This window comes from Mesocricetus auratus, unplaced genomic scaffold (assembly GCF_017639785.1).
Source record: "Mesocricetus auratus isolate SY011 unplaced genomic scaffold, BCM_Maur_2.0 Super-Scaffold_100062, whole genome shotgun sequence".
Taxonomy (NCBI): Eukaryota; Metazoa; Chordata; class Mammalia; order Rodentia; family Cricetidae; genus Mesocricetus; species Mesocricetus auratus.
In genome coordinates, this window is record NW_024429234.1 from 3241031 (window position 1) to 3256440 (window position 15410).

At 40.7% G+C, this 15410-nt stretch overlaps 1 pseudogene; it reads left to right on the forward strand.

The window, feature by feature from the left end:
- On the forward strand, window positions 1-9182 carry LOC121136310 (annotated as a pseudogene).
- The last annotated feature ends 6228 nt before the right edge of the window (window positions 9183-15410 follow it).

Below are 15410 nucleotides of genomic sequence, written 5' to 3' on the forward strand. Positions count from 1 at the left end.
ATGCCACTGGATAGAATTAATGGCTGGCTCTATGCTGTGGCCTGTGGGCTCCTGCTTCTAGTCCATGTGCATGGCGAGACTGTCTAAGTGAGCAGAGGGGACCAGGGTCAGAGCTGCCCAGTTCTGCAGTCAGAGGCTGAGCTTGTGGAAGGGAAGGCACCAGGGAAGGAGGAGCTGGTGGAGAGAACAGATGAGAGTTAGTAATTGTACACCTGCTAATGCCCTCACCAAAGTTCACAGGATGGGTCCTCTGGCACATGGAGGGTAAGGGATGTCTAAGTTTACTATGTACTGAGGAAACAGCAGAGACAGAGGAACAGGAGAGACATGTCCTTCCTCAGTGTGTGGTTGTGCCTAAAGCTCCTACTGACCTTGGGTATTGATAATAATTCCTTCATAATGCCAACTAGCTAAGAGCCTGTCTCCTTGTAGAATAGAGAAGTTCCCGGTCAATTTTCAAGAGGGCCAATGGACAAGGTTTCCGGCCGTAGGTAATTCAGAAGGCCTCATCTCCACATCCCACAGCTGTAGTTAGAGAACCTGGGTTACCTTCCCCATGTACCACAGTGACAATGAGGCAGGAATTCCTAAGAGTTGTGACAACTGATGTCATCTCTCCACCTATAGGCCAGGACTCAGCCAGCCCCATCAGGAACACACATACAGGGCAGGTGAGAGGAAGCCTTGTCCATGTGAAAGACAGTGATGTTGGTGTCCACAGCTTCCCGGGAATTCCCTTTGCCAAGCCACCTGTAGGACCACTGGGATTTGCACCCCTTGAGCCCCCTGAGCCGTGGAGTGGTGTGAGAGATGGGATCTCCTACCCAGCCATGTAAGTTCTGGGGCTCAGGGGCCCTCAGGTCTGAGCTCTAGGCTGCACTGCAGTGTTCTCTCTGTCTCAGCTCTATACCAGCTTTCTGTTTGTACAAAGGGCAGTCTCCAGTACATTTGTTCAATAAATGAGATAAGGATTAAATAGAACAACTGTACCAAGCTTCTGGGTAAGAGTTTGACATCTGTAGAGATTTAGCTCCAGGTACTGGATTGAGGAACAGAGACTAAGGCCATTCTTCACAGTCACTGTGACCATCCATTGTCCAGGAGCCTTTGAGTCAAGAACAGGTACACATGCTTTCCACTGAAGACTATCTGGAAGAAGAAGATACTTTGAGAGTCTGGAATTGAGATGAAGACTATGTCCATTCATTCCTGTAGTTCCTATGTGGTCAGAGGACCCCAATACCTGAATGTCTTAGCTTGTTTTCTGTTGCTGTGACAAAGAACCCTGAGAAAAATGAGATTTTAGTATTGGTGACAATTCCATATTATAATCAACTATAGGCAGAAAACCACGTAGGCAGAAACTCAAGGAGCTGATCACATCCCTAATCAGGAACAGATCTTTAAAGACACATATTGTTTGATGTAGACTCATAGGTTCCATAGTAGAGACAGAATTTCGCCAAGGGGCTAAGTCTTCATTTTCTGAAGGAGTTGAAGGATATCGCCTTTTTGGAAAAGACTGACACTCAGCTAGCTCACTCCAGTTACTGTATTCAAACTTACACAAGGGTGATTGGGGCTGGGTAAGGTTCCAACTACCAAAATCACCTTGCTCTTGCTGCCCATGATAGTAGCCATGGGCTTCTATACAAAACCATACTAGGCCCTTTTGAGTATAGCAACCCACAGTCAAAAGGAAGAACTCCAGGTCTGCCAGAATTGTCTTAGGTCCAAGATCAGTACAGCTGCAAGCTCTCCCATAGAACTAAGTGCAGACTCCAGAGAAACAATATTTCTTCAAGGTTTAAACAGTGTTAAAACTATTTCTCAGCCTCTACTGGTTATTCCAAAAAAATGTTTGCTGAAACATTTCTCTCAAAACCAGACACAAAGGCTTTACTATACAATTCATTTAAAGCCATACATAAAAGTTTTGCTGTCTTAAAGCTGGGGACACACACACACACACACACACACACACACACACACACACATACACACACACACACACCTGCTAATGGTTCACTTACTCGCTTTATTCTTATGTAATTCAGAAACGCCCCCCCCAAGGGAATGGTACTTCATGCAACAAGCAGGTACTCCTGTTTCAGTGATTAGTAAGGTAACTTGTCACAGGCTCACAAGCCAACAGGATTCAGGCAAGTGATGCTCAACATATATGTCACAACTCCCCAGAGGTCATCAAATGTCTTGCATAATATAGAAATTTACATTACTCTTCATAACACTAGCAAAATTACAGTTATGAAGTAGCAACAGTATAATTTCATAGTTAGGAGTCACCATAGCATGAGGAACTGTATTAATAGGAAATTTGAGAGCCACTGATCTAGAAAATCCCTTGTTAAGATTCATTTCCTTCATACAATAAGGACATTTGCTCAACTATGTTCACAGCAGCATTATTCGTAATAGCCAGAACCTGGAAAGAACCTAGGTGCCCCCTCAATTGAAGAGTGGATACAGAAAATGTGGTACATTTGCACAATGGAGTATTACTCAGCAGAAAAAAATAGAATCTTGAAATTTACAGGCAAATGGATGGCACTGGAAGAAATAATCCTGAGTGAGGTAACCCAGCCACAAAAAGACAAGCATGGTATGTACTCACTCATTTATGGATTTTTAGACATGGGGCACGGCATTGCCAGCCCACAATCTCACTGCCAGAGAGTCTGGGATGCAGGGAGGACCCTAAGAGAGATATGCATGATAACCCAGAGAAGGGTTAGGAGATGTGATCTCCTAATTGGATTGGGGGGGAGAGAGGAGAGGGTAGAAGGAGATGGAAGAAAGAGAGGGAGAAAAGAGGAGGGGGGTGGAGGACATGGGAGAGCAGGAAGGTTGAGCCAGGACAAGAATAGAGAAAAGGATGGGAGATACCATAAAAGAGGGAGCCAGTATAAGTTGGAGGAGAGATCTGGCACTAGTGAGATCTTCACAGATCTACAAGAATGACACCAACTGTCATTAAGGCTACCTTAAATGCCCTCCCATGATAATGAGAATGATGACTACCTTATATGCCATCCTAGATCTCTCATCCAATGCCTGATAGAGGCAGATGCAGACACCAACAGATGTGAACCGAATTGAACTCCTGGAACCTAGTTGCAAAGAAGAGTGATGACCAAAGGAATCAAGATCGGACTGGCAAAACCCACAGAGGCAGCTGACATAAACTACGGGGAACACATGGACCCCAGACTGATGACTGGGGGGCCAGCATGGGACTGATCCAGACAACCTCCCACCGAACCTGGGTGACAGAGAGGAGGCCTTGGCAATCTGTGGGACCTTGGAGAGTGGAGCAGTATTTATTTCTGGCATACAGAAGGACTCTGGGAACCCATACCACATGGAGGGATGCTCTCTTGGCCTGAACACGTGGGGAAGAACCTGGGCCCTTCCTGGGATGATGTGACAGACTCTGAAAATCCCTCATGGAGGCCCTTGCTCTCCCTCGGAAATGGTGGGGGCATGGAGTGGGGGTGAGGGGTTGGGAGGATTGGGGGTTGGGGGAGGAGGGAAGGGAGAGGGAACTGAAAGTGAAATACGTAAAACGTTAAGTAAAAAATATTTTTTAAAAAGTTCAATAAATAAAGATTCATTTCCCAGGTAATTCCATATTGTGTTGGTCAACACTCAAAACTAACCACCACACCAGTCTGTACACAGTACAGAAGTAATGAATGTGTCAGTACAGGAAAATAATCATTTTAATAGAGGATGCCAGCATCCTCCATACTAGCTCTAGGATATTACTGTCTGAATAGAGTCTTCCCTAAAATCCTGCTCATTCCCATTTCTACATTAAAGAGGGATCATATGTTCCCAGGGCATCATGGAGAGTAGTAGCCGAAGGAGGATGGGAGAAAATGCAAACTCAGATTTAAGTTTGATCTTCACATATTTTGGACTGTCTCCCATTTTTCCTCGGGTGTCTTCAGACTGATATGATGAAGTCAGAAATTTCAAAGGAGATTAATCTTATCATGCCTCTCATGTCTATGTCTGAGGACTGCCTGTATCTCAACATTTACACACCAGCTCATGCTTATGAAGGTTCTTACTTACCTGTGAGTGTCAGGCTGTGGTCATTTGAGAAAGAGGATGTTTCTTTCTCTGGAAGATTGGAAAGGACAAAGAAATTATGAGTTCCTCTGTAGATTAGACCCTGATTATTTGGTTCCAGAAGGTCATCTCATAGAAGTAGATTTAGAGATCCACAGCTGAGCACTGGGCAAAGATCCAGAAGTCCAGTTGAAGATAGGGTGGGGGAATTACATGAACAATATGGGAGATTCAAGATTGTGATGGCAAAACACACAGAGACAACTGACATGAGCTTATGGTAACTTATAGACTTTGGATGAATAGCTAAGGAGCTCACATGGGACTGACCTAAGCCCTCTGCATCTGTGACAGCTATATAGTATGGTCTTTTGTGGGACCCCTAGCAGTGGGATCAGGACCTGTCTTTGATGCTTGAGCTGGTTCTTTGGAACCTATTCCTTATGGTATATACCTTGATCAGCCTTGATGTGTGGTGGAGGAGCTTGGTCTTGCCTCTACGTGATATATGATGTTTGCTCATTCCCAAGGGAGGCCATACTCCATGTGAATGGAGATAGAGGAGGAATAAATGTAAGAGAGGGATAGAAGAGAGGTGGGAAGGAGAGAATAGGAGGAGATGAGGGAGAGAAAACTATACTATGCAAAGTAAATAGGGATGAATAATTACAAAAAAGCTAAAAAAAGAAAGTCATGTCAGCCTTGGTGAACTGCTTAAACCTGGGTATAGGACTCAGAGTCCTGAGGCATAAGAGGTAAGAAGCTCTGGGTCTTTGATTAAACCAGGAATTCTTCTACCAACTTGAACCTGGAAGATCCATTCTGGAGTGTGATGAGGGGCTACATATTGACATCATGAAAATGTCTAGTTATAGGTTATCTGTTTGTGCCAATGGGATCTGTTGTCCCTTCTGATTAGCAATCAGGAAAGACACTCATGGAAACACTCCTATTTTCTATACTTTGATGGATCTGAGATTGATGATCAAATTACTTTAATCTAGAGTCATTAATTCAGGCTGAGATTTCCTGTTGGGAAGTGGGAATGAATATATGCTTATAGACCTAGAGTATCCCATCTGTGAACCATGTCCTGAGATCCTGTATGTTGACCTGCACAGAGAAAAAGAAGTGATAATCTAGTAGGTAGTTCAGTTGAGCTTGGACTGTGTGTGAATCTCCCAGCACCTGTTTTGACTTCTTCAGGTAATGCTGTGGATCTATGGTGGTGGACTGATTGTGGGAATGGCTTCCATGAATTATTTATCCATACTGGCAGCTACTGAGGATATAGTAATGGTTTCTATACAGTATCACTTGGGTATCCTTGGCTATTTCAGATAATACTGGGACTGGGCTACACAATGGGGTCTGAGCAGAACATGGACAGACCTGTAATTCCTGTTCCTGCCATTTCACAACACTGGAGACAAGCATGCCAGAGGCAAATGGGGCTACTTGGACCAAGTGGCTGCTCTACAGTGGGTCCAGTAGTAAACCCAGTGCTATTGTGGAGAGATGGGAAACAGAGACAGATGAATCCCTGGAATGTCATAGTTCTGCCAAGCTGGTGTAAACAAATGCAAACAGCAGGTAAGGCAGCAAGTAATACCAAGGGTCTTCTCTGACTGTCACAGGCAAAATATGACGCACCATACCTATTGAGTGTACCTATGAGCACCACACATACACACACAAAAACCAAACAACAACAGCAACAACAAATATGCAGGTAAAATTGTCCCAGCCCCACTTGTCACCTCTGAGAAACAGAAAATGTAAATAATTCCACTTAAGTCCTTTCATACACAACAAACAGTAGGATGTGATATTTAGGAACTAAGACATCTACTTGAAATCAAGGAAACTCTGCTTCCAGATGGTAGGGACGAGCCAACCACTGCCTGTTCCATTTACAGACAGTGGCCAACCTATCAGGATGTGAGGCCAAGGACTCTGAAGCCCTGGTACACTGCCTGCGAGACAAGACTGAAGCAGAGATTCTGGCTGTTAACCAGGTGGGAGAATTGTGTACTTTGGAGGATCTGGTCACCAGAATGTGGGATTGCCAGTACTTACTATTCAAACCAGTTAACTGATATTCATTGTTTGGTTTACTTTTAGTACACCAAAAAGAACAAGATAGTCTAATGCTCATATCCAGTTTCTTCTGGAGTGAACATAGCATCCTCAAATGAGATAGGATATGGTGAAATATTGTGTGTATTCAATGGGCATCAGAATATTTATGTGATTGATCTTAAGCACTGACCCTTAATGCCCTAAGGTCTTCCTTATGATACCCACTGTGGTGGATGGGAAGTTCCTACCTAGGCACCCTTGGAAGCTTCTGGACTCTCTGGATTTTATCCTGTCCCCAGCATCATTGGTATAGACAGTGACTAGTGTGGCTGGGGAGTTCCCTTGGTGAGACCTACTTCTAAGCTCCTAAACTCAAATCACTGGTGGTGGGAAGTCAGAAATACTTTGATCTAGATACAATCCATCCTATACTTAAGACTCTTCTCTGTCCCCCAGTTGAAGGGCCTTGATCATGTCATTAAGAACATAACCAGAAAGACCCTGCCAGCTGTTCTGAAGAGTACAGAAGCACAAATGGTGAGAGACCTTGGCTTCTGTCCTGATAGAGAGGATTCCCATACATTGTTTTCAGATGCCATGTCAAGAAATAAAGACTAGTTTACGTGTTTGTTTCTGTGTGAACTTGCCCAAAGCTTGTACGTGTCGATGATACTTGGTCTCAACCCTGCCATATACCTTACTCAGAGATGGCTGCCTACTGATCCAAGAGCATGTATAACATAATTATTCCTGATTCCTCCTGGTGTAGATGCTGCCTCTGGAATGTGGTGACCTGCTAATGGAAGAGTACATGGGGGACACTGAGAACCCCTGACTCTCCAAGCTCAGTTTAGAGAGTTAAAGGTGGACTTGATGTTTGGGGTACCTGCACTCCAAGTAGCACATTTTCAGAGTGAGTACATCTGTAACAAGAACAAAGGCAGGGGGAACTAAGAGATGTGGATCCCAGATGAGGTGTGTAGTGTCCATGCCTAATCCATATCATCATCATGTTTCTGACTCTTAAGCCACTTATCTCTGTAAATAATTATGTCTAGTGTAAAAGAATGGTATGCTATCCAGATCCAGGAGAAACATGTGAGTTATATCCCATGTCTTGTCAAAACTACTCATCTGGGAATACCAGGACCACTGTTTAACAGAAGGTTTCTCATAGCCAATGTTCTAGGCTGGAGCTCACTACTCAACTCTGATTCCACATAACTTTAGAGGAAGGTTTCTTGTCACCAAATTTTGGTGGAAAAATTCCATGTGAGAGACCATTATGTCAACATGTGTCTTCAATCCCAGGTTCCCATGCTTCTGTCTACTTCTATGAGTTCCAGCACCAGCCAAGCTACATCAGGTATGTCAGACCATCACATGTGAGGGTTGACCATGGTGAACACCTTCCCTTTGTTTTTGGCTCCCACCTTTGGGGCAAGAAAGGTGAGTTTTTCTTATTTTCTTTATCTGAATGGAGGCCCTGATGAGATCCTAAGGTGTAACTGAGCTCTAAGTCCAGTTGAGGAAACTGAGACTCTGGGAGTAAACAGAATTATGTGTTCACCATCAGTGAGCAGAAAAATAAGACAAAACAAAAAAAAACAAACCAACAAACAAAAAACTCTACCATGGTTAGAATATGAACCTTTCCTTGTCTAGATTGTGCTGGAAGGAATGAGAGCACCCCGGGATAGGAGTGAACATGAGAGAATTCAGGTAGAGGCTGAGGGAAAAATATATACACCAGGCTATACATTCAGGATTAGGTTGTGGTTGCTATAGCAGAGCATGAACTGCACCATTATGAGGTGGCTAGGACATAGAATCTTGTCTCCTTTTGTCTGCAGTTGACTTCACTGAGGAAGAGAAGATGCTGAACAGGAGGATAATGAAGTACTTGGGCAACTTTGCAAGACATGGGTGAGAACATGCCCCTCCCTCAACTCTTTATGGATAGGTCTCCATCAGGGCTTCTGTATGGGTTTGCCTCATTAACATGCATGGTCCTTAATTGCACCATAGTCTTCTCCAACCCAGGGCAAACTTAGGCAAACATCTTCTAGTTTTCAGTTACTGCTCATCCCACAGAGACCTGTTGGCTGAATCACAGTATTGTGACACTGTTCTTTATATTTTTCCATAGAGAGGACAACACAAAACTAGACAGCTTCCAATGCTTGAGTGAACCACACACTAGTGGGGGATGCCTGTATTCTCTATCATTGGATCAAACCTTCTATACTCTCAGGTCCCTGGCTTGCTCATCTGCTACTCTGACACATTGAAAGAATCGGGTACTGGATGAGAGTGACGTCACCCTTCCCTGTTGGTGTCATATCCACAGGAACCCTAACAGCGAGGGTCTACCCTACTGACCCGAGTTGGTCCATGATGAGCAGTACCTGAAGCTGGTCATTCAGCCTGCTGTTGGACAAGCCCTGAAGATCAAAAAGCTGCAGTTCTGGACAAAAACTCTGCCTCAAAAAAATCCAATGTCTAAAGGGGACTCAGGTCAATCATGCTGAACTTTAGTGCCTGGTACAAGAAAGTTGTGCAGTGTTGAGGGAAGATGGGGTTATCTTAAAGATCATTTATTTAGCTTTTCACTCTAACACTCACATAAGCACTTCTAACCTAAGGATTTTCTCTTTCACTAGTGTATGATGAATTCTGTGTGTTACCCCTCATCTTCCAGACACATTTTATTAGACTCAGTAAATGCTCTGATAACAATATGGATGTGTGAGCCCCATCTTAACACTTCACTGTGATTAGGTTCCTTCCTTCATTTCTTCATTCCTTCCTTTCTTCCTTCATTCCTTCCTTCCTCCTATTATCTTCTCCCTATTCTCTCTCTTCTTCCTCAAGTATCAGACCCTCTTCAAATGAATCAGAAGCTTCAGGCACTGTTTACTACAGGAAATTCCATGTCCTCTCTCAGCTAGTTCATGTTGTCTCATATTTCTAAGTTGCCAATAGAAAACTTGATTTCCCAAGACCCTACTGCCTATAAGTTCACAATGCTGTTTCCAATAGATTATAAACTACAAATTTGGCTCTTGGTGTCTGTTGCCTCAGATGTTTGGAGACTGAGAAAGTAGGATTATATAAGCCAGGTGCTTGATAACAAGATCCACACATTAGAAAGAAACAGACAAACAAAAATAATCTTGGTAGCTTACAAGCAGGAACAAATACACAATTTTGTAGATTAATAAATCCAGGGTAAAGATATTTACAGATTTGCTGTGTGGTGAGAAGCAGGCCTCTGGCTAGAGGTCTCAAAGATCATATCTTGTGCCTCTCCTGGTAGAAGGCATAAATAATAGCATTCCAAGGACAACATTAGGTCCCTTATGAGGCTTGTTTATATGAACTATACCCTCAGACTACTGTAGATTGTTTAAGTGCAATTAAATTAATCTCTTTAAGGTATATGGCTTAGAAAGTCTGAGAAAATTCTCAAGGTACTTAACTGCCACTGCATCAGTTTCAGAACAACCTCACTCGCCCACCAAAGGCGTTCCTCTGGCCCATTTGCTATCATTCACAACTTTTGACCTGGTTTCAATGTAACCAAGACATTACTTTATCTTGATATGTCGGGGCTTGTCTCCAATCAAATATAAGTAGAATGCTTTGTGACTGGCTAAGTAGTTTACAGAATGTGTTTGCTTTCTTTAATTGTGGAATGCCATCTAAGTATGCGCACAACACATTCTATTCACTTACCAATAATCTGCACAAATGTTTCACTTGCCTATTTGCTTCTTTTTTGAACTAGGTTTCTATGTAGTCCAGGTATGCCCTGAAGTCATGATCTTACTGCCTTGACTTCCTGAGTGGCTGAATTATAGGTAGTGGCCTTCCATCCAAGTTATTTTCATACATGATTTCATGTGATTACTTGTACTCAAATTTTGGATTTGTAATCTATAGCAGGCTTTCTGTGTCATGAGACGTGTTAAACATTTAAAGAAGTTGTCAGTGAGACATGTTAAACATTTAAAGAAGTTGTCAGGCTTTGGGTATAGAATTCCAATACTAGACTACATAGATATGGAGAGAGTGAACAGCCTTTTTCTTGTTCCTGATTTCAGTGGAATTGCTTTGAGTTTCTTTACACTTAAGTTGGTGTTGGCCTTTATTATGTTGAGGTATGTCTCTAATCTCTTCAAGACTTTTATTATGAAGGAATATTGGATTTTGTTAAAGTCCTTTTCTACATTTGATGAGATGATCTTTTTTTTCTTTCAATTTGTTTATATGGCAGGTTACATTTACCAATTTACCTATGTTGAACCATCCCTGCACATCTGGGATGAAGGCTACTTGATCATGGTGGGTGATCTTTTTCAGGTATGATTGAATTAAGTTTGCATATGTTTTATTGAGTATTTTTGCTTCCAAGTTTATGAGAAAATTGTGATTTCAGTATCAGGGTAGCTGTACCTTTTGAAAATAACATGGACAATTTTTCTTTGTTTCTATTTTGTGGAATAATTTGAAGATTCTTGAAATTAACTGTTCTTTGAAAGTCTGGTAGAATTCTACACTACAACCATGTAGCTTTGGGCTTCTTTTGATTGGGAGGCTTTAATGAGTGCTTTTATTTCACTAGGAGTTATAGGTCTGTTTAAATTGCTTACATGATCTTGGGTTAACTTTGGCAAGTGGTATGTATGGAGAAAATAATCCATTTTTTTTTTTTTGCTTTTCCAGTTTGATGGAGCGAAATCTTTTAAAGTATGCTCGTATGATTACCTGGGTTTCCTCAGTGTCTGCTGCTATATCTGTTTTTCATTTCTAGTTTTTTTAATGTGCATCTTCTCTACTGCTCTTTTAGATTTTTGGATAAGAGTTTGTCAATATTATTGATCTTCTCGAGAACCAACTATTTGTTTTGCTGATTTTTTTATTATTTTTGTGCATTATTGATTTCATTTGTTGTGTTTTGCTACTTCTTGCCATCTACTCCTTCTGGGTATGACTTCTTTTTGTTCTAGAGCTTTCAGATGTGCTAAGACTAGAGTGAGGTCTTTCTAATTTTTTTATGTTAAATACTTAGTACTATGAAGTTGTCTTCATTGCGTCCCAATGTTTAGGTATGTTATATATTCATTCTCTTTCAATTTTAGAAAATCTGTAATTTCTTTTTAAAATTCTGTCCTGACCCTTTTTTCATTCAGTAGAGACTTGTTTGGTTTCTGAATATGTCTGCTGTTTCTGCTATTGTTGATATCCAGCTTTAATCCATGGCAGTCAGATAGGATCCAGGGTGTCATTTCAATTTTTTTTATATTTGTTGAAACTTGCTTTGTGTCCAAGTATGTAGTCAATTTTGGAGAAATTCATGAGATTCTGAGAAGAAGGTGTATTCTTTGTGTTTGTGTGAAATGTTCTATAATATCTGTTAGGACCATAATGTTTATAACATCTTTTAGCTTCCACAATTCTCTGCTTAGTTTTGTCTATATGGTCTGCCCATTGTTAAGAAGGGGATTTTGAATCTCCCACTATCAAAGTGTGAGATTCAGTATGTTATTTTAGCTGTAGTAATATTCCTTTTTCTCTCTTGTGTGTCCTTGTGTTTGTGGAATAAAAGTTAAGAATGGAAATGCTCTCCTGGTGAATTTTTCCTTTGAAAAGTGTGTAGTTTCCTTCTCTATTTCTTCTGATTAATTTTTATTTAAGTATATTTTATCAAATGTTAAAATGAATATAACATCTTGTTTCTTAGGTGTATTTGCTTGGAGTGACTTTTCCAACATTTTACCCAGAGGTGATGTCTAGGCTAGATGTGAAAGGATATTTCTTGGATGCAGCACGTGAATGAATCCATTCATTCTGTTAGTATGTATCTTTTTGTTGGAAAATTGAGACTACTGATGTTGAGAGATAGCAATAACCAATGATTGTTGATTCCTGTTATTTTATTGTTGCTGTTGTTGGTGTTGTTAGTATTGATGGTAGATGGAGAAGTGCTGTTTGTATTGATTGCTTTTCTGAGTGTCTATGTGCTTCTCTTCTTTTGACTTTACTTATTGATGCCTAAGGGGCCAGCCCCTAGCAGCACAGGGCTCAAAGGCAATCCACAAAGTAGGCATGTACTAAGACATTTTTATCTGAGGGGATAAGGGAAAAAGGTGATTTACTTCTTTTTTCTCCATTCTTCTATTTGTACATTCTCTCTACTGCTTATGTATCCCAACAAAATCTTACAATGTGGTTATATTCTATTTTTCAAGTGAATGATTACAATGAATACAAATAAAAATGGCATGTTTTCCATATTCCTTACATGATTAAACATTTTATGCATTATGAGGGAAAAGCAAATTATCCTAAGCACACATACATCCATACCCAAGGAACTTGTTACAGAGTAACCATGCAGGCAAGCAAGCTGTTCTTCTTAGTCGGGTCTTTTACTGGCTGACTGGGTTTTGCAGTTACAAGCAAAGGACCAATCATATTATTTATCTTGAAAGGTAATCTTATAGGAAATCTAAACCTTTGTATAAGAAAAAGAGTAAGTCAGTTCTACTTTAAATCCTCAGGGTGCATACCCACTAATTAATAGTATTTTTTTATATCAGGAGATTGAGGGCAGAAATCGGTATAAGGAATTAATCATCACCTTTGGTCATCAACTAATCTCCTCAAGAAAAGTGCATCAGTCAGTAATAATTGGGCTGTTTTGTTCTTGTTCCCTGACCTTATAGATTTCCTCATTCAACTATGTGTCTTTCTAAAACTTCTGAGTGCCTTCATGGTTTTTATTTCCTCAAAGTTATTATCAAAAACATCTGACCTAAACTGAAGTTATTTGAAGGCTTTGTTTCAGCTAATGATGCACGCAGAAACCTGTGACTGTATGTTTCAGCATCAAGATTAAAGGAATTCAAATCAGCCTGGCTCCTGGGATTCTTATTGTTTTGTATTTTTTATTTATTTAGAAACAACTTCCTTAACATGGCAATCCCAGATCCTTCTCCCTCCCCTCCTCCCCTGCGGTCCACCAACCCCCCCAACCCTCCACTGCATCGCCCCTCCCACCCAGGCAAGGTGAGACCCCGCCATGGCAGATTTCCAAGGTCAACCAGGGCAGGGTCTAGGCCCTCTCCCATATGTCCAGGCTGAGAGAGCATCTCTCTATGTAGAATGGGGTCCATTCCTATGCCAGGGATAAATTCTGATCTACTACCTGAGGCCCCATAGATTACCAAGGCCTCCTTACAGACATCCATGTTCAGGGGGTCGGGATCAGTCCCATGCTGACCTCTAAGTCATCAGTTTGGGGCCCATGAGCTCCCCCTTGTTCAGGTCAGCTGTCTCTAGTGAGACAATCATGTGTTTTTTTCTTTTTCAGCTTGTTTATACGGTGGATTACATTGATGGATTTTTGTATATTAAACCATCCCTGCATCCATGGGATGAAGCCTACTTGATCATGGTGTATGTTTTTCTGATGTGTTCTTGGATTGGATTTGTCAGTATCTTATTGAGTATATTTGCATCAATGTTCGTGAAGGAGATTGACCTGTAGTTCTCTATCTTAGTTGTATCTTGGTGTGGTTTGAGTATCAAGGTAATTGTAGCCTCATAAAAAGTGTTTGGCAATGATTCTTCTGCTTCTATTGTGTGGAACAATTCTTTGAATTTGTGGTAGAATTCTGCACTGAAACCATCTGACCCTGAACTTTTTTTGGTTGGAAGACTTTTGATGACTGCTTCTGTTTCATTAGGGGTTATAGGTCTATTTAAGTTGCTTATTTGTTCTTAATTCAATTTTGGTAGGTGATATCTATCCAAAAATCATCCATTTGCTTTAATGTTTTCAATTTTATAAATTATGGGTTTTCAAAGCATGACCTGATGATTTTCTAGATTGCCCCAGTGTCTGTTGTTATGTCCCCCTTTTCATTTCTGATTTTGTTAAATATCATGTTCTCTTTCTGCTTTTTGGTTAGGTTGGATAAATTTTGTCTATCTTGTTGGCTTTCTCAAGGTCTTTTTTTCATTGATTCTTTGTATTGTTTTCTTTGTTTCTACTTTATTAACTTCTGCTCTCAATTTGATTATTTCCTGGTGTCTAATCCTCTTGGGTGAGTTTACTTCTTTTTGTCCTAGATATTTCAGGTGTTCTGTTAATTCTCTAGTGTGGCTACTCTCCACTTTTTTCTTGTGAGTACGTAGTGCTATGAACTTTCCTCTTAGAACTACTTTCAGAGTGTCCCATAGGTTTGTGTATGTTGTACCTTCATTTTCATTGAATTATAGGAAATCTTTGATTTCTTTCTTTATTACTTCCTTTACCCAGGAGTGATGCAATTGGGCATTGTTCAATTTCCATGAGTTTGTGGGGTTTCTGCAATTTGTGTTGTTGGATTCTAATTTTAAGCTACGGTGGTCTGGTAAGATACAGGGGGTTATTCCAGGTTTTCTATATCTGTTTGGGTTTGAATTATTGCCAAGTATGTGATCAATTTTAGAGAAGGATCCATGTGGCACTGAGAAGAGGGTATATTCTTTTGTATTTGGATGGAATGCTCTATAGATATCTGTTAAACCCAATTGGGTCATAACTTCTGTTGGTTCCTTTGTTTCTTTGCTAAGTTTCTGTCTGGTAGTCCTGTCCAATGGTGAGAATGGGGTGTTGAAATCTCCCATTCTAAGTGTGTGGGATTTAATGTGTGATTTGAGTTTTAGTAATGCTTCTTTTACAAATGTGGGTGCCTTTGTATTTGGGGCATAGATGTTCAGAATTGATACTTCATCCTGATGGATTTTTCCTGTGATGAATATGAAATGACCTTCTTTTTTGATTAATTTTAATTTAAAGCCTAATTTGTTAGATATTAGGATATCTACACATACTTGCTTCTTAGGTCCATTTGATTGGAAAATCTTATCCCAGCCCTTAACTCTGAGGTAATGTCTGTCTTTGAAGGTGAGTGTGTTTCTTGTATGCAGCAGAAGGATGGATCATGTCTTCATATCCATTCTGTTAACCTGTGTCTCTTTATAGGTAAGTTAAGACCATTGATATTGAGGGATATCAATGACCATTGATTGATTCTGTTTTGTTTTGGATTCATTTTTGGTGGTGGTATTGTGTGGGAGTTTTCTTCCTATTTCTGGCTTTTGGTAACCTGAGATTATCTATTGTCTATGTTTTTGTGAGTGTAGTTAACTTCTTTGAGTTGGAATTATCCTTCCAG